Source organism: Mauremys mutica, chromosome 1 (genome assembly GCF_020497125.1).
Source record: "Mauremys mutica isolate MM-2020 ecotype Southern chromosome 1, ASM2049712v1, whole genome shotgun sequence".
Classification (NCBI taxonomy): Eukaryota; Metazoa; Chordata; order Testudines; family Geoemydidae; genus Mauremys; species Mauremys mutica.
In genome coordinates, this window is record NC_059072.1 from 59,380,916 (window position 1) to 59,401,580 (window position 20,665).

General features: G+C 44.1%; 1 long non-coding RNA gene across 2 annotated transcripts in view; it reads right to left on the bottom strand.

Moving 5' to 3' along the window:
• Window positions 1-20,665, bottom strand: part of LOC123362046 — a 43,820-nt gene that overhangs the window by 14,592 nt on the left and 8,563 nt on the right. Inside the window, exon 3 of one of the 2 annotated variants that reach the window (XR_006576328.1) lies at window positions 17,414-17,470. The exons of the other annotated variant lie outside the window; for it this stretch is intronic. This is a non-coding gene — a long non-coding RNA (uncharacterized LOC123362046). Of the gene's footprint in view, window positions 1-17,413; window positions 17,471-20,665 lie in introns of those variants that run through there. 2 annotated transcript variants of the gene reach the window in all.

Here is a 20,665-nt window from a genome sequence, read left to right on the forward strand (position 1 = left end):
TGGTGCCCTTGATGTACCTACAGTGCCAGCTGTAGTTTTTGCCTTTTAATTTCAGACTATGGTTGCAAACCATGTTACAAGGAATAAGCTCAGAAACTATGAAACTGTGTTATGTGTTGGCAGACACAGGCTCCAACAGGAATACCTTATAATAACTCTGATGCTAGGCTGTATTGATGACAAGCCAGATGGGGGTTTTATAACTGGGCTAGATTCAACTGGGTAGATATAGGAATTTTCATCAAACTAGCCTGCACTGTAGAATTAATGCGACTCCTCCCGCCTCTGACATTTTCCTAACAGTGAGCAATGGTTCCAGGGTTATGAAGTAAGTGCAAGATCTTAGAAGCCCACAAAGGTATCATTTATGTAAACAGTGCTGTATTTTTAGTTATTATGGCTTGCAGTTCCATAGTTAAAATCTAGTTTTGCACTTAAAGCAGGGATTTAACCACTGTATGTTGAAGAATACAGAGTATGCTTCCCAAAATTATAGCACTTACTCTTTGGGCCCAAGATTAAATTTGATTATTAGTTTATGAGTTTAAATTAATTAAAACATTGGTCTTGTCAGACTGTTTCTTTCTCTTGCATGAATAATATACACACTTATCAGAGGGGTAGCCGTGTTAGTCTGGATCTGTAAAAGCAGCAAAGAGTCCTGTGGCACCTTATAGACTAACAGACGTTTTGGAGCATGAGCTTTCGTGGGTGAATACCCACTTCATCGGATGCATGTAGTGGAAATCTCATGGGGCAGGTATATATATGCAAGCAAGAAGCAAGCTAGAGATAACGAGGTTAGTTCAATCAGGGAGGATGAGGCCCCCTTCTAACAGCTGAGGTGTGAAAACCAAGAGAGGAGAAACTGGTTTTGTAATTGGCAAGCCATTCACAGTCTTTGTTTAATCCTGAGCTGATGGTGTCAAATTTGCAGATGAACTGAAGCTCAGCAGTTTCTCTTTGAAGTCTGGTCCTGAAGTTTCTTTGCTGCAGGATGGCCACCTTAAGATCTGCTATGGTGTGGCCAGGGAGGTTGAAGTGTTCTCCTACAAGTTTTTGTATATTGCCATTCCTAATATACATACTTCAAACTTTCCTTACACTTAAAACTCACTGAAATTTTAAGCATATATTTGTTTAGTGTTAATGTTCATTTCTCCTCTCCCCTACCCTCCTCCCCAGTTATTCTTCATAATTGAAATGTTCCTCATCCAGAATTAATAACTTTCGCAAGATGGCCAATCCCAAGAGTTCAAAAAAATCATGAGTTAGACCTCAAAAAATCATGATATTGACTTAAAATAATTAGATTTTTAAAAATAATAAAGTTGGGTTCTCTTTATTTGCCTTCTGGCTTTGGAACATTTAGGATTCACATTTTAAAGTTTTCCTCTACAATCCTGAGGGCTTACAGATGAAAGCTTTGCTTCTCAAATACTCACCTTAAAAACATCCAATATCACATATGAGACTCACAATACAAATCACAAAAGTTGCTGCAGAACAGCCTTCTCTCAAAATGGCAGCCGTTTGCATTGTTTTCAATGGGACTGAGTTCATAAATTGCACACAGTTAAGTGGTCATTTTGAGAAGATCCCCTCTCTCCCATTATTTTCAAGAGGGCCTAAAATGATGCCTGCTGCTTTCCCTTTCATTGGGAAAAGACAATGGGAAGCAGTAGTTATTTTGAAAGAGGCCATCTTAACTGAGGGCAAGTCTCGTCTCAGTCCCATTGAGAACAATAGGAGATCGCTGTCATTTGAAAGAGGGCCAGTGTGTTTCTTTGAAGCAGGTACTTACACACAAGCTTCTGCTGAGAAATAAACTTTCAGTTATGAAAATAATGGCAGAAATTACTATGATTTCTAAATATTTCTTTTTAGAAGCTGTTCTTTGCACCAGCTCTACTCAACAGGGAAGGCAGGAGGGGGAAAGTAGGTGGGGGGATTATGTGTAAGGGAATGTGGGGTGCAGGAGGAAGAAGTGCAAGTGATGGGGGGTAGGTAAAATATGTCCCAGTTGCTTTGTGCTAATGTGGTGATTCATTTTGATGGTCCAATATACTTTTGGCCAGTTGTTTTGTGCTGGTTCAAAGTGGCATAAAGCAGCCATAACATACCAATGAATCTGGCATAAAAGATGCATTTTTTGAAAGAATGCTTTAAGGTTGATACTTCATATCTTTAAATCATTAGAAATATTACATGGTAACATTCTTTTTGGGGTTCCTATTTGCTTCATGTATGCAAATTATACCTTACAAATAAGCACAAGGAAATTTGCAGACAAAATACGTTAGGATGGAATTGAAATTGAGTGTACATATCTGTAATTTAGGGTGAAGTACATTACAAGGATGTTGCAATTATCCCTAAATCAAGTGTTACAAACTCAGGAAATTCAGAGTTGAACAAATTCAAAATTACATGGTTAAAGTAAACACATGGTGCCTCTACAGGGCAGCCACTGATCACAGAATCCTAAAAATGTAGGACCAGAAGGAACCTAGATGAGTCATCTAGTCCAATCCCTTGCACTGAGGCAGATCTAAATATTATCTAGACCATTCCTGATTGGTGTTTGTATAAACCATTGTTAGAAACCTCCAATGACAGAGATTCCATAACCTCACTAGGAGATTTGTTCCAGTAATTAACAACCCTTAGAGTTAGGAAGTTTTACCTAATGTCTAACATAAATCTCCCTTGCTGCAATTTGAGTCCATTACCTCTTGTCCCATCCTCAGTGGTTAAGGAGAACAATTTATCACCCATCTCTTTATAACAACCTTTAACATACTTGAAGACTGTTATGTTACCCAAGTCTTCTCTTCCCCAGATTAAACAAACCCACTTTTTTCAATCTTTCCTCATAGGTCATGTTTTCTAGACTCAATCATTGCTGTTGCTCTCCTGTGCACTTTCTCCAGTTTGTCTACATCTTTCCCACAGTATGGTTCCCAGAACTGGACACAATACTTCAGTTGAGGCCTTACCAGCACTGAGTAGAGTGGAAGAATTACTTCTTGCTTATAATACTCATGATAACACATCCTACAATGATACTGGGGGGGGGTTTGCAACAGTATTACATTGTTGACTCATATTTAGTTTGGGATCCATTATAACCCCCAGATCTTTTTCTGAGGTACTCCATCCTAGGCAATCATTTCCCATTTTTTATTTGTGCAATTGATTATTCCTTCCTAAATGTAGTACTTTGCATTTGTCCTTATTGAACTGCATTCTATTTATTTCAGGCCATTTGTACAATTTATCAAGATCACTTTGAATTTTAATCCTGTTCTCCAAAGCACTTGCAACCCCTCCCAGTTTGGTATTATCCACAAACTTTATAAATGTACTCTCTATGCCATTATCCACATAATTTATGAAGCTGTTGGATAGAACTGTACGAAGGACAGATTCCTGTGTGACCCAGCTTGATATGATCTTTAAGCTTGATTGTGAGCCATTGATAACTACTCTTTGAGTGTGCTTTTCCAACCGGTTGGGCATCCACCTTATAGTAGGTTCATCTAGGCTATATTTCTCCAGTTTGTTTTAAAGAAGGTCATGTGAGACAGTATCAAAAACCTTACTAAAGTCAAGGTATATCACATCTCCTGCTTATCCCATATCACAAGACTGTCAAAGAAGGATATTACATTGGTTTGACATGATTTGTTCTTGACAAATCCATGTTGACTGTTACTTATTATCTTCTAGGTGCTTACCCTATCCTTGATCTTCCTCTTGCTTCTCATGTAATTAAATATATAATTTAATACTATTTCTACATTTGTTATAAGATTTGACCAAACATTTCTAATATTAGTACATTTCCAAATGATGCATGTGAAATTGCCACACTATTTCCATATAGCCAATGTACCTCATTGTGCAACAGACTACATTGAATAAGATTGCAGGAATCCAATACATTATTTTTGTATTGTTTTTCCTTAGATTATACAAACAAAGCTACACTATTTATTTCAAACACATCATACTGTTGGCCATACTTTCAAGCCCACTGTTGGCTGATAATGGCAAAAAATAAATGAACAGAAATAGATAAATAGGATATACCGGTAATTACTATTAAAAATATCAAAAATGTTATTAAATAAACCACAGCGATGGAGCAAAAGTAGTTTCCCAATAGATTTGTAGATTTTAAAAAAACCAACCAACCAAAGACCCTACCAAAAATGTAACATGACACTTCACACATAATTCTCCTCCCTCCCCCATCTCCGGGGGAAAGGGTGAGAAAAGAAATGAACCACACATGTGAAGGTGCTCAGATACTACGGAAATGAGATGATATAAGAATCTATTTAAAATACAGTAGAACCAAGCTTCCATTATCAGGTCCTATTTTAGCCTCCTATAATGTTAGCTGGGAAATTTAGGTTGGCGCCACTCATTTAACTGAATAATCTGATAACCCCATCTGATTCCATTTACTTACAAAATGGTATGTGTTTACTTGAACAAAAGAGGACAAAGAGTTCTCTTGCCTTCTTATTTAACTTTAGGTGGAAGAGTGACCTTCCCCTGAAAAGACAGAACCTGTACATCACAGTTACACTACTCACTGCTTCATCCCTCAAATTATTTTTAAATGGGGGAGTAGAGAGGATTGGTTTGACAAAATGAATTTCCCCCATTGGTGGGAAGCAGCCACACTACAGGACCAGCACAGAGCAAATAGATATCTTTCCCCTCATCAAAAAGTACTTCTTTTATATTATACAGATATATATAAAAACACACACACACACACACACTCAATTCTCTATTGAGGGGATTTTCCAACACAGTCTCATACTATCCTTAGGAAGTAAAGAGCAATCATTTCACAGTGCAATTATTACAGTTAATAAAAACACAGTGAGAAAGCACAATGTGATAAATATTTTAAACTCACTGTATTTCCTGCAGGGTATTGAACATTACATTATTTATAGGATACATGTTCTAGAAAAAACAAACGTCTAAATTACAGCTGGGAAAATCCCAAAGTCATTTAGTGTGCTGAGAGGTTTTCTTTTTACTTTATTGCTTTAAAATGTACTAGAGTTCCTTTCTCAAAACTCTTGTAATGAACACCTGCTTCCAAGATTCCACAAGATATATTTTAACTTTGCAGCTGCCAGACAACCTGAATAGGTGACTATCAACATGTGGGTAAAATTCTACCTTACCCTGTTTGAGAGCAGCAATACAGCTGAATCAGGATGTGTGTCTACAATGGGGAGAATTCTCCAGTAATTCTAACCAGCTTTAAACCTACAAGTTCATCCACTACTAAATCAGTCTTAAAACTAGTGGGAACCAAAGTCTAGATCAGAATTAGTGTAGGGACCAGGCCATGGGCCGTCTGGCCTAGTGCTCAGAAGCCAGGAACCAAAGCCAGAGCTGGAGTGAATCAGCATTGTGCCACACACTAGGGCTGGAGTCGGGGTACCATTGGTTCAACACTGGAGTCAGAGTCAAACAGCTCTGCCAATGGTCACGCTGGAGCTGGGAATCAGGGAACAGTGCCAGGGATCAAGCTGCAGTCAGAGTCAGACAGAAGTATCAAGGGTCAAGCAGGAGTCAGGGAACAATGCTAGGGTCAAGCCAGCATCAGGAAATCAAGGTCCAGTAGAGTAGCAGCTCAGAAGTTCACTCAGCTGCTCAAACAATTCCTGTGCCTCCTTCTGGCTGAAGTAGTTTATCTGGGCCTACCAGTGGGGCTTTGTGAGCAGAGCCTCTTGTGGACCAGAGTTGCACCAGCCCCCTTGTCTGCTGGTTGCAGAGAACTGTTGAGTGGTGGTTGTAATTTAGGTAATGCCCAGGGAGTTGTGATCCCCCCCCCAAATTAGGAAGCCAGAACTGTTCCTACAGAACCAGTTACAAAAACAGATAGAAGAATCTAAGCCATTGGGCAACTTACATGGCTCAGTCAACATTACAGGTCCTTTTCCTCTCACACTTTGCTGACACAGGCCTCTTTTTTTATTCAATCAACATTCCCTCGTTGAGGACCATACTAAAACTAATTGTCTAACCAAAGGAACTACACTAAACTCTGAGCGCAATTTAACCCAAGAATTAGAATAAAGGAAAACTCCTGGCTCCCAAATAAATATATTACAAGGCACCTTCCTATTTTTAAGAAAGGGGGGGAAAATGATCCAGGTAACTACAGACCTGTTAGTTTGACATCTGTAGTATGCAAGGTCTTGGAAAAAATTTTGAAGGAGAAATAGTTAAGGACATTGAGGTAACTGGGACAAAATACAACATGTTTTTACAAAAAGTAGATCATGCCAGACCAACCTGATCTCCTTCTTTGAGAAGGTAACAGATTTTTTAGACAAAAGAAATGTAGTGGATCTAATTTACCTCAATTTCAGTAAGGCATTTGATACGATTCCTCATGGGGAATTATTAGCTAAATTGGAAAAGATGGGGATCAATATGAAAATTAAAAGGTGAATAAGGAACTGGTTAAAGGGGAGATGACAACGGGTCATACTGAAAGGTGAACTGTCAGGCTGGGGGGAGGTTACTAGTGGAGTTCCTCAGGGATCAGTTTTGGGACCAATCTTATTTAAGCGTTTTATTACTGACCGGCACAAAAACTGAGAATGTGCTAATAAAGTTTGCGGATGACACAAAGCTGGGAGGTATTGCCAATGCAGGGAAGGACTGGGATATCATACAGGAAGATCTAGATGACCTTGTAAACTGGAGTAATAGTACTAGGATGAAATTTAATAGTGAAAAGTGCAAGGTCATGCATTTAGGGATTAATAACAAGAATTTTTGTTATAAACTGGGGACGCATCAGTTGGAAGTAACAGAAAAGGAGAAGGACCTTGGAGTATTGGTTGATCCCAGGATGACTATGAGCTGCCAGTGTGATATGGCTGTGAAAAAAGCTAATGTGGTCTTGGGATGCATCAGGCAAGGTATTTTGAGTAGAGATAAGGAGGTGTTAGTACCATTATACAAAGCACTGGTGAGACCTCATTTGGATACTGGTCTCCCATATTTAAGAAGGATGAATTCAAACTGGAACAGGTACAAAGAAGGGCTACTGGGATGATCCGAGAAATGGAAAACCTGTCTTATGAAAGGAGATTCAAAGAGCTTGGCTTGTTTAGCCTAACCAAAAGAAGGCTGAGGGGAGATATGATTGCTCTCTATAAATATATCAGAGAGCTAAATACCAGGGAGGGAGAGGAATTATTTAAGCTCAGTACCAATGTGGACACAAGAACAAATGGATATAAACTGGCCATCAGGAAGTTTAGACTTGAAATTAGATGAAAGTTTCAAACCATCAGAGGAGTGAAGTTCTGGAACAGCCTTCCAAGGGGAGTAGTGGGGGCAAAAGACATATCTGGCTTCAAGACTAAGCTTGATAAGTTTATGGAGGGGATGGTATGATGGGATAGCCTAAATTTGGCAACTAATTGATCTTTGACTATTACCATTGGGTAAATATGCCCAATGGCCTGTGATGGGATGTTAGATAGGCTGGGATTTGCGTTACTACAGAGAATTCTTTCTTGGGTGTCTGGCTGGTGAGTCTGAGCCCACATGCTCAGGTTTTAGCTGATTGCCATATTTGGGGTCGGGAAGGAATTTTCCTCCAGGGCAGACTGGCAGAGGCCCTGGAGGTTTTTCACCTTCCTCTGCAGCATGGGGCACGGGTCACTTGCTGGAGGATTCTCTGCACCTTTAAGTTTTTAAACCACAATTTGAGGACTTCTATAGCTCAGACATAAGTTAGGGGTTTGATACAGGAGTGGGTGGGTGAAATTCTGTGGCCTGCATTGTGCAGGAGGTCAGACTAGATCAGGGGTCGGCAACCGGTGGCTCGCGGCTCGCCAGGGTAAGCACCCTGGCGGGCCGGCCCGGTTTGTTTATCTGCCGCGTCGGCAAGTTCGGCCGATCGCGGCTCCCACTGGCCGCGGTTCGCGGTCCCAGGCCAATGCGGGAGGCAGGAAGCGGCGCGAGCCGAGGGATGTTCTGGCCGTGGCTTCCTGCCTCCCGCATTGGCCTGGGACCATGAACCGCGGCCAGTGGGAGCCGCGATCGGCCGAACTTGCCAACACGGCAGATAAACAAACCGGGCCGGCCCGCCAGGGTGCTTACCCTGGCGAGCCGCGAGCCACCGGTTGCCGACCCCTGGACTAGATGATCATATTGGTCCCTTCTGACCTTAAAATCTATGATTCATAATAATTAAGATAACACTACCTTCCTAAATTGAACAATAAACCAGTAATGGTAAACAATCTAGGCAGAAAACCAAAACACCGTTTGGTGCTGCTCAGCACCATTAACAATCTCTGCTCAAGATAGATGGGGAAATGCATAAGTGCTACAGGAACACCTTTCACTTGATTTCATTTATTTATTTGTTTATTTATTTATGATTATAATGATTATACAGAATCCTAAATCATGGTAGTTGCTTTGCAGTATAAACGGGTCATGGTCTTGCAGTCTTAATCTAGTATCAAAATCACCCTCCGCAATTTACTTAATTCAGTGTAAAACTATTATGTCCGTGGAATCATGGCCTCTGCATTAGCCTGTGTGGTAGATGCTTTTTGTTGTGTAGGCAAGCGCCATGAAATGAAATGGAAACCTTCTATTCAGGAACACCAGGCACATTTCAAATTGTAACAGATCAGTTGTTATTTTCTTTGGGATATACAGTATTACTATTATTTGTATTACAATAGAGCTGGCCTTAGAGACCCAGCGATCAGACCTCTGTTGCACTAGGCACGCTACCTATATTGTAAGAAACAGGCCCTGACACAAAGAGTTTATAATCTAAACAGATAAGTCAGACAAAGGGTTGGAGAGATGAAGTATCATTATCCACATCTTGCAAATGAAGAAACAAACAAGTTAAGGGACTTGCCCAACAAGTTCACACAGCAAGTCACAGCCACAGCTGTGGTCCTAGCCAGTGACAGGTAGTGCATTCTCATTTGAATGTAAGCTCCTTGGGGCCAAGGCTGTGAGCCAGGTTCCGCAGCTGCGTTTTGGAGCCCACTGCACTGCACATGTGGCAGATACATTACAGCCCCTTTATGCATTGCTCAGATAGCAGAAAGAACTGTAATCCATCTGATTAGATAATTATGTGGCCCTTGTTACTGTAGTAGTTGAGCAATTAAATCATGAATGGATATTATTCTTACTTTGCACACCAGGAATCTATCACTCATCTGGAAATGAGTCCCGGTCTATTATCCTATCCCCTAAAACTTTCCCTAATCCAACTTTTCCTCTAATCCAACTGCAAATGCCTACAAGAAAACAGGGGAACTCCCTGCTGGTGTATCTGCATCACAGCTGTATCTCCGTCTTCTACTGTCTCAACACAGTAGGATTGTTGTAGAGGGAAAGGGGGTGCGTCACTAGGGTAATCCTTCAGTAGAGTAGGATTCATTAAAGACTCTTTGTTAGTGGCACTAGTTAGAGCTGTCCACAAGCAGCTCTCTGTCAAAGAAGCAGAGGGGCTGGCCCCATCAGGAAACCAAAATCAGCTCCCTGATTGCTCCTCCCCCAACCCCACCACTGCCCTGAGCAGATCTTTGGTGAAGAAGAGAATCACTGTGTGTTCTGTTCAGTTCTGAGCATGTTACTGGGGCCTGATAAACCACTGAAGAGCTGGGCTCAAATGTAAATGAATGTGTCTATCACCATATAGCTCAGTACAATTCGCTACCTATGCCAAAAAAATAAATATAAAGATGCCCAGGATCTACAAGGTGACCTGCAATAGAGAAATTTGTACAAACCCTGCCTACACTGTACCTAGCATTAGCCAATGCCTTATTTCTGAGTACTAAAGGCTAAATCCTCTTGCAACTGAAGTCAACGGGACTTTGGAAGGAACAGTGTGTCCCGAAAGGCATTTACAGATCTGGAACAATAAAATAAAAGAACAAAACCACTAGCCCACTAAGGACTAATAAGTAAGTGCCAAGCATCCAAAATAATTTTAAAAGAAGCCATTTTAGGTAAGTATGAAAAAACATTTTAAACTATGACAATATTATTTTTATAGCTTTAGGAATAGAAGCAGGATAGCCAATTGAACTCCTTTGTTATTCAGAGAGAACGTTCATCTGGACTACCAAACTACAGAAGAGGTTTCAGTGACACGGCCATAAAATTTAATCTCCCTAAGACCTCCTGAATCTGAGTTGTTTTTCCTTGGCATTTGTATTTAAACTCTTTTCAGTATGGGCATGAAATAAGCAGATGCAAGTTCATCCACTACTATAATTTCTGATTCTACCATTAATAAGATATTTAAGCTGCTCCCTGTAGAGCAATAGCTTTGAGTACTCTGATTTTTTAAGAAAATAAAACCTACTACTATACAGTGCCCATGCAGAATGTTTGCCAAGACATAGGAATAATTTCAAAGTTCTTAAATTAACCCCCTTTTACTTTTTGTTAGAATCACTCTATGTGTATTGTATCTGCTATGGACCCATTTTCAAGGAGCTTTTATAGTGAATGGAGCAAAGTTATTCTTCCTATCACGGTGATGTCTGTAGGATGGCTGTCCTTGGTAAGCTCTCTAATATGACAAAACAACAACAAAAAAGGCCATCTGCCTTCGACAGCCCTTCTGATGACAGTTCTGGTAAAGTGTGTTGTTACCATTAGCAGCCAGCTGGCCACTTGCATCATTATATGTTACAAATGCTTCACAGCAAGACAGTGTAACATAAAATGACATAAAAAAAAATCACAGGATGCTCATACTCTCAAAAGCACCAATATAGACTATCGTTGGCTGTGGTTCTCAAGCCAGCTTGTCCAGGTTTGTATTTGCTCATGAGTCTTCATAATCCTAAATTTGGAGAGATTTCTTCTTTTCCAAAATGTACTGGTTCATTTCATGCATAGAATGACTGTGATGAAGAAAAGAATGGTCTAGCACAGGCCTGCACAACTCGTAAAGCGGCGAGGGCCACATTCCTCCAAAGAAAACAGCTGAGGGCCGAAACCTCCCGGCCCCGCAGAAACACCCCGCCCCAGGGCCGCCCAGCCCTGCGGAAACAAACCCTCCTTCCCCAGAGCTGCCCCACCAAAACAGCTGTGGGCCAAAAAGGAAGGTTGGGGGTGGGGAGGTGATACTTTATTTTAAATCAACCAGGGGCTCCCAGCTGAAGAGGTGGCTGGGCGCCCTTGGGGCAAATTAAAGGGCCCGGGGCTCCGGCGGCTGGGGGAACCCGGCAGGGCCAGCTCTAGGTTTTTTGCTGCCCCAAGCAAAAAAAAAATTTGGCTGCCCCCTGTCCCAGCCCTGGGCTCCCCCCTGTACTCCCCTGCTGCCCCAGTCCTGGGCTCTCCCCCCACCCACACCCCCTGCCACCCCAGCTCTGGACTTCCCCCTTTCCTCCCCACCAGTGCCCTCCCCCCACCCCACTGCTGCCCCAGCCCTGGGCTCCTCCCCACCAGTGCCCCCCCTCACCTCCTGCCGCCCCAGCCCTGGGTCACTGGTAACTTGCTCCCAGGGTGGGTCATTCAGCAGGAATTTTGGATGTGCACAAAACATAGGATTGGTTCCCATATGGTTACAGAGCTGCAAAAGTGGAACAATTTTCAGCTTGTGTGATTGGAGGATATCTGGATGCATATTATAACACTGTCCTCCATAAATGAGGAAAAGTTGAGGTGCCCTTATTATTCTTTTGTTCCACTCTTTCTTTCTATGGGGAATTTGCCAATGCAATATCACTGTCTTCCTTTTAAACAAATAAAAAGGCAATGGCTGTTGAAAATAGCAATTCCAGTCTAATAAGCATTTCTTGCTCAATTTTATCCTACTTTTTCTACAGCAAGTTACAGTGGATCAGTATATTTGATTTGGGAGAAATGAAGTAACAGCTGCCCAAACTGAGCTTGAGCACTCCTGAATTTTGAGGTGTTCAAATCTGGAAGGCAGGTGCTGGGGGGGGCTGTGGGCTCCGCGGGGGAGCATGGCAGCAACGTGTCTGGAGCTGCTGGAGCCAGACACACTGGTCTGAGTGGCACGGTAAGGGGGCTAGGGGTTGGAGAAGGGGTTGGGGGTTCTGGGGGGCAGTCAAGGGACAGGGAGCAGGGGGGGTTGGATGGGGCAGAGGTTGGGGGGGCAGTCAGGGGACAGGCAGCAGTTGGATAGGCATGGGAGTCTCAGGGGTTCATCAGGGGACAGGTAGGGGGTGAGGTCCTGAGGGGAAGTTGGGGGGATCTCAGGAGGGGGCAGTTGGGGACAAGGAGAAGGGAGGCTTAGATAGGGGCTGGGGTCCCAAGGGGCAGTTAGGAGCAGGGGCGGCTCCAGGCCCCAGCACGCCAAGCTCGTGCTTGGGGCGGCATGCCGCGGGGGGCGCTCTGCCGGTCGCCAGGAGGGGGGCAGGCGGCTCCGGTGGACCTCCCGCAGGTGTGCCTGCGGAGGGTCCACTGGTCCACCGGAGCCGTGGGACCAGCAGACCCTCCGCAGGCACGTCTGCAGGAGGTCCACCGGAGCCGCGGGACCGGCAACCGGCAGAGCGCCCCCCGTGGCGTGCCGCCGTGCTTGGGGTGGCAAAATTGCTAGAGCCACCCCTGGTTAAGAGCAGGGGTCTCGGGAGGGGGCAATCGAGGGACAAGGAGCAGCAGCATTTAGATAGGGGGTGGGGTCCTGGGAGAGGGGTATCAGGGGACAAGGACCAGCGGTGTTAGATAGGGGGTTGGGGTCCTGGGGGGCAGTTAGGGCAGGGGTCCGTGGAGGGGGCAATCAGCGGCCGCGGCCAGGGATTCAAAGGGCTCTGGCCTGCCCACGGCTGCGGGCAGCCCAGAGCTCTCTGACTCCCGGCGGCGGCTGGGATTTAAAGGGCTCTGCGCTCTCCGTGGCAACCCAGAGCTCTTTGATTCCCTGCCGCCGCTGCGGACAGCGCAGAGCCCTTTGATTCCCTGCCGCGGCTGGGATTCAAAGGGCTCTGGGCTGCCCGCAGAGCGCCGTGTGCGGGGGGATTCAGAATCCCCCCGCAGGCTGCACAGTGAGGCTCCGTGGGCCGCATGTTATGCAGGCCTGGTCTAGCAGGACTTTACATTTTGGCTTTAAATACAAATCAAAGGACTAGTACTCTTAGATCCTGGCTCTCTGTTTCAGAGTTTCCTGTTTCTTTGTGCATCTTAGCTTCCTGTGTTTCCGTGCTGCTGTTATAAAAAGAGGCAATGGTGAATTAATAGATGTTATGAACCTGTGCATAGCAAAGGAGAAGAGACCCTTAAAAACTAAGGGTTAAGGGACACTGTCTTAAAGCAAAGAAAAGGAAATATTGGGTATTTTTAGTTTTCCTAGTCATCTCTTTGGGACACCACCAGATAAAACTAATAGAAATAGCAAAGAAATCCATGCCAACTTGTGATTTTTACATTAGTCTCAACATTGTCAGCTAAGCAGGGAACAGTGAAGAGCTGGGAATTTCTGTAGGAAAATGTCAGGTATAGAAGGAAACCAAAGGAAAATATAAGCAAGAGAATAGGGCAGATGGAGTTGATTTGGAAGGAAAAAAAAATCAGTAAAGCTTTTAACTTTTTGTTACCTTGCTAACATTGCATCTTAATTTCTAGGTTAGACAAGGCCTTGGCTGCTAATGGTGCTTGCCACAGTTCAAATCCTTTGATAAGGGGAACATACCATCCACATTAAATTGTGGCAATTGTGCATCCTGCACTAAAGAAACTATTATTAATCTTAGAGAAATGTCCCTTCCCTAAGCAAACCTATCAAGAATACGGCAAAATCCAGCCTCCAAAACCTCCTGAAAGCTGCAAATTGCAAGTGGAAGTGAATATTTTTGTCCCAAGAGCTATCTGAACAACCAATAGCACTGAAGACTGTGGTCCAATTTAACAATCTGAGGACAAACATCTGAGGAAAAAATCCCATTGACTTCAGCAGGACCGGGATTTGGCTTGAGCAAAATTCCTTTTGAAAACAACTGAGTCGCAACTGCAGCAACGAACTTTAAGAAAATGAAGCTCAGTAAAAACAGCCCCTCCCAAGGAAGTTGTGCAGGGAGCACAGGGAATTAACAGGTGTGTCTGCATTCTGATCACTCCAACACTAATTAGCTTTCTTCTCCCCTTCCTGAAGAAAGCTGATTGGGGTAATTAGGCTGGTGGGCTGGGTAAGCTAAGCAGCCAATTAGCCCAACAGCTTACGACTGATAAAGAGGCATAGGAAGGAAGTGCAATGGACAGGGGAATAGGGCTGGTTGAGCAAGCGGCGGGGATAGTACAGTTGCATGCGGGGCAGGCTCCAGGCACCAGGGCAGCAAGCAAGTGCTTGGGGCGGCCAATGGAAAGGGGTGGCATGTCCGGCTCTTTGGTGGCAGGTCCCTCAGTCCCTCTCGGAGGGAAGGACCTGCCGCCGAATTGCTGCTGAAAGATGAAGCAGCGGCAGTAGAGCTCCCGCTGAAGTGCCATCAATCGTAGCTTCTTTTTTTTTCCACCGTTTGGGGTGGCAAAAACGCTGGAGCCAGCCCTGGTTGCATGGGACTGTGAAGGGGTTGATGGAGGGATCCCAAATAACTAGTCTGGTGAACACACTACTAGCAGAGTCTGAGACAGTTTCTGTGGTGCAAAGGAGGCAGGAGCAGAGTGCATCTTGCTACAGAGAGCTATGTGAAAAATGGTTTAAAATCCTTTTGGAAAAGGGTGAAAGTGAAGTTTGGAAACAGACATTCCCTTAGAGTTATGACTCTGCTACACAAAGGGGAAAGGAAAAGGATGTTCAAGGATCTAAAGAGGATAATGCAGCTATTAGTATCAAAACTATTAGAGTATCAGAGGGGTAGCCGTGTTAGTCTGGTTCTGTAGAAGCAGCAAAGAATCCTGTGGCACCTTATAGACTAACAGATGTTTTTGCAGCATGAGCTTTCGTGGGTGAATACCCACTTCTTCGGATGCATCCGAAGAAGTGGGTATTCACCCACGAAAGCTCATGCTGCAAAAACATCTGTAAAACTATTAGAGTAATGAGTCCGTTTTGTTCCAGAAATAAGAAGTTCTGAAGGGGAAGCAAAGAGATTTTTCTTAATAATGCAAAGGATTTTTCTGAATTAAAAGGATGTTTAAATAGAACTGAAATGGGAGATGTCCCCAGTACTCTGGCCTAGCTGCAGTCCTGTTTTGAATATGTGGCTAACCATCAGTTTCTGAGCAGTACCACTTTTGAACAGAGGGCCACACACTGGTGACTGACTACCCAACCAGTCAAGCTACCCCTATGAGTGTCCAATGAATACCTGATTCATTAGTAAATGCATGGACTGTGGTGGGTATATCAACTTGCTGTTCTTTCTGAACAGAAGCTATGTACCTTAAGGAGCAATATCACTTCATTAGTTATTACTATTATAATTATTATTTCAACAATAATCTCATTCAATCAGCAGAGTAGCAGCAACATCGCCATGGAGTAATCAATTTTAACACATCATCACTTTTTTTCTTTTCAGAAGCATCCCTCAGTGGGGTGGGTACTTTTCAACATAAAAGAAGCACATTCCCTGTTCTTTTACATTCAAACAATGTCTATGGCTATCTCAGAGAGTAATGGCAGATATAATGATGCTGGCTACTCACTGAAAAATAGCTTGACTAGGCAGAGATCTACTTTTATTGTTATTTTTGTTATGTTGTTTATACAGTGCTGTCATTGCTAGTGGACATAGGAAGGAAAAAAAAGAGATCAGAAACCTCAGCTAATAAAGAAAATAAGAACACAACATGTCAAAGAAATATCCAAAGATCCAGACTCCTCTTGGAAACTATCCAAAAATATATTTAAAGGGGCACAGAAAAATACTCTAAGTGGGAGTCACAAAAGCCTTTCAAATAAAAGAATTTTGGAAATACTATAATATTATGGCAGACTGTTTTACATTTTTATTGCTAGTATAATTTGTAAGGAATGCAGAGGTCTCCCTGGGTTTCCCCCAGAAAGCAAATTCCCCTGAGAAAGATTCAGCATGAGATATTGGACATTAGCAGATCACAAACCTGGACTCTCCACCATGTATTCACTGAGGCTCCATTGTAACTTTCTGAATGACCTTTTCAACTGAAAGTTCACCAGGCATCGATGCTGGAAGCTGGCCTTTCGGGATTCCCTTTGCATGAAGCAGAAAGCAAATGTATGGTTGGTTTGCAATGCAGATGGAAGGTGGAACTGTTCTGGTTCCATGGAAGTGCTGGAACTATAATTATCTCTGTCCCTTGCCTGGGCTGCACAAGGTAGTGACAGGTAGCACAGTAGGCTCCTTGTGCTAGGGTCAGGGACAATTTGGCCCATACTCACTATCTGTCAAAATCTGTATTATGTTCACAACTATAAATAACCATTTATTGTTCGTATTACAGTATTAGTGCCACGAGGCCCCAACTGAAATAGAGGCCCCATTGTGCTAGTTGTATACACGTACATATACACAGTAAGAAACAGTCCCTGCCCCAAGGAGCTTGTAATCCTAACACAGGCAATCTAAGAATGTACAGCCAGTTTAGACACAATCTGAATAGTCACACTTCTTGTCTATGGCTGAACCAGAGCCATAACTAGGCATTTTAGCACCCAGGGCAAGCAAGCATGTTTGCATCCCCTACCAGAGGTGTGGAAGGGCATGTGGGGTCACATCCCAGTTCCCCAGATTTTTTGGTTGTGCCCCCACTACCCAGATAGGTCAGGTGGCCCACTGCGGTGAGTCAGGGGATGGAGGTGGTGCTCCCTCCCTGAACCCCACTGTGCAGGGCTAGTCCCACCAAGCCCCGCTGCCTGGCATCATCAGCCTGAGCCACCCACATGGCTTTGCCCCCTGGGCGGCTGCCTTGCTCACCCTGCCCTGGGAATGGCCCTGGCTTGAATCAGACAAAGAACCCAGATCTCTGTCCTGAGGCTCCGTGCAGCCTGTTAACTACAAGAATGTCATCCTTCTCCATTTATCTCCATCACCTCTTATTTCTATTTTTGCATTTCTGGTATTCCTCCTAAATACATATCTTAACTGATACTAAAATAGGTTTTGCTCATCTGGTAGATTTTCCCAAAATCTCATGACTATGGTATGGCTGAAAAAGTTCCTGACTCCCATTCAGCTTTCTCATTACACTTCATAGAATTTTTTAAGTTTCATAGGAAATCAAAGGCTGTGAACACATAAGTTGCAAGCAGGGCTGTGTTTTTTATTCACAGTGATTATCATCATCATCACCACCACTATAGCACATCTTTCAGAAAGATATCACATTCTGATTTGAAGATGTCAAATGATGGAGAACTCATCTCAGCTTTAGGTAAGTTGTTCCAATGGTTAATTATCCTCATTGTTAAACATTTGTAGTCTGAATTTATCTAGTTTCTGCTTTCACCACTGGACTTCATTATGGCTTCTGTCTGCTGGATTAAAGAGACCACTACTATCAGAAATCTTTTCCCCATGTATGTACATATATTTCAAGACCAACTCACCTTCTTTTGGATAACCTATATAGATTGTCCTTCTTGAGTGTCACGCTGTAGTAAGGAAGATTTTCTAGCCCTTGAGTCATTCTCATGGCTTTTTCCCCCAAAACCCTTTTCAATTAGTCAGCAATTGTCACTTTTTGAAAAGTGGACACTAAAACTGAGACACAGTATTCCAGTATTGGTCTTACTAATATCATATACAGAGGTAGTACCACCTCCCCGCTTCTATTTGATATTTTCCTATTTATTCATCCAGCACCACACTAAGAATTCATGTTCACATCGTTATCCACCAGGGTCACTAAGTCTTTAAAGAGTCTTTGCTTTCTAGAATACACTCCCCTATCCTGCCAGTCTGACCTAAATTGTTTGTTCCTTGTTGTATGACCTGGAATTTAACTGTACTAAAATGCATGTTATTCACATGAGGTCAGATAACCAAGTGATCCAGATGGCTGTAAAATTGACTTGTCCTTACCATTATTTACCACCCCACAATTTTTGTGACATCTTCAAATTGTAGTAGCAATGATGTTATATTTTCTTACAGATTGTTGATACAGATATTGAATAGTAGGCACTAAGAACATTTCCAAGTGGGTCCACATAAGTAAGACCGCTATTGGATAATAATTCCTCATTTTACCCTTATTTTTCTGAGATCTATCAGTTAGCTAGTGACATACTCATGAGGGGAAATAATCATTTTTTGTTCCTATGACAACACATATCCCATTTTTATCCACAAACATCCAAAAAGGTGGCCTTTAAGGGCTTGGCTACACTTACAAGTTGCAGCGCTGGTGGAGGCTTTCCAGCGCTGCAATTACACCCCGTCCACACTTGCAGGGCACAACCAGCGCTGCAACTCCCTGGTTGCAGCGCTGGCTGAAAACCCATCCCGGCAGGGGTATAAGGAGTGCAGCGCTGGTGATCCAGCACTGCTCAGCAGGTGTGGACACTCACCAGCGCTTTAATTGTCCTCCAGGGAATAAGGAGGTATCCCAGAATTCCTGTTCAGCCACTCTGTTCATCAGTTTGCACTCTACTGCTCTTGCCTCAGGTGACCCGCCCTTTAAATGCCCCGGGAATTTTAAAAATCTCCTTCCTGTTTGCTGCAGCCAGGTGTGGAGTGCAATCAGTTAATCTTTCCAGGTGACCATGCCTCCACGTGGCAAACGAGCCCCAGCATGGAGCAATGGCGAGCTGATGGACCTCATCAGTGTTTGGGGGGAGGAATCTGTGCAGGCACAGCTGCGCTCCGGCCGTAGGAATTACAATATCTTTGAGCAGATATCAAGGGCCATGCTGGATAGGGGCCATGATCGGGACGCACTACAATGCAGGGTGAAAGTTAAAGAGCTGCGGAGTGCCTATTACAAAGCCGCGAGGGGGAATCACTGATCAGGAAGCTGCCCCACGACCTGCCGTTTTTACAGGGAGATGGATGAGATACTTGGGGGTGACCCCACTGCCAATCCCAGGACAACGATGGACACTTCTGAGCAGGCTGGGGGGACAGGAGGAGGAGGCGGGAGGCGGAGGCGGCGGCGGCGGGGGGGGAGGAAACCGCGAGTGAAGCTACTGGGATGGGGAAGACACCCCAGAGTGGGCATGCAGCCAGTAGCTCTTCTCAAGCCAGGAGGAAAGTACCCAATCGCAGCAGCCAGCAGTTGCAGAAGGACAAGCAGAGGAGCGGTTAACGGTAAGCGGCTTTTTATTTTTCTGGGTGAAATGTTTCTGGAGAGGAAGGGGGTTATGGCTGCATGCATGCCAGCCTCTAGATGTGGAATAGTCCGTTGATGTGGTCTATCACGTCGCTGGTAATCTGCTTCAGTTATCTCAGCAAAAGTTTCAGCCAGAGCGTGGGCAATATGCCTGCGCAGGTTTATAGGCAGAGCCACTGTGTCCCTTGTCCCAGTGACGGTGACGCGTCCGCGCCACTGTGCTGCCAGTGGTGGGGGGACCATTTCTGAACACAGGCAAGCCGCGTAGGGTCCCGGGCGGAATCCACATTGCTCTAAAAGAGCCTCCCGCTGTTCCCTAGTGACTCGCAGCAAGGAGACATCTTCACAGGATTAACTCCTGTGAAAAATGTTGGGAGACTCTTTAGTGAAGAGATAGGGAGATAAGATCACCCCTGCAGCTGCATCTTCACTCAACCCCTCTAGCACTCCAGATTTCCCGAAGCAACCAGCTCCCCTCTATCCCTCAAGCCCCACTTCTCCCTCTGTAAGCTCCCCTCACTCACCATTTCGTGGCTTCTGTTGTGTTATGCGTTTGGGAAAAGAATGCTAAAGTGAGAACTCCCTCAGTGTAAACAATTCATGTCTGGAGATAGTGAATACAATGCTGCCCGTGTTAAATGTTGTCATTTCTGTGTTTCTACAGTGGACCTTGACTACTGGACGGCCCAGATGTTCAACATCACAGAGGCTTCACAAATTGAGACTAAATCCCCGAAAGAGCAAAGAGGACATGCTGACAACTGTTCTTCATCACTCTGCTACAGAGAGAAAGGAATTGAAGGAGTGGAGAGAGAAGGAAAGCAAGATCCGCCAGAGGGAAAGCAGGATCCGCAAGAGAAATGCAGTGGCCAAAAGGAAAAGCACAGAGCAGCTTCTAAGCATCCTGTCGCGCCAAGCGGACTCTGTCGAGTCACTCGTTGCCATGCAAGCAGAGCACTACCGTGCTACTCGGCCCCCCCCGTCCCAAAGCTTTTTGCCTTGTGCCCAATGTCAGCTCAAACCACCTTTCCCCAGCATTCAGGTTCTTACCACCACAGCTGCCTCCAACACCTGTACGCTCACCAACCAGCCCTGATACCTACCACCACCCTTACCCTCTGCACTCAACCCCCATCACCATGCAGTATATGCACCCTGAAGTGCAGGATTCGTTAAACAGCACTCCAGACAGGACATATGCAAACTTGTGACTGTACAGTTCACCAACCCACACCCCTGCCCTCTTGTTTTCATGAAATGTTGTGTGTCTGTCTGTCTGTCAAGGAAGTTTTTTTCTTTTCAATAAAACAATTCTTAGCTTTGAAAACAGTCTTTATTATAGCAGATAGTTAAAGATACCTTAGCCCAGTAAAGAAAGAGGCACTGCAAATCATATTAT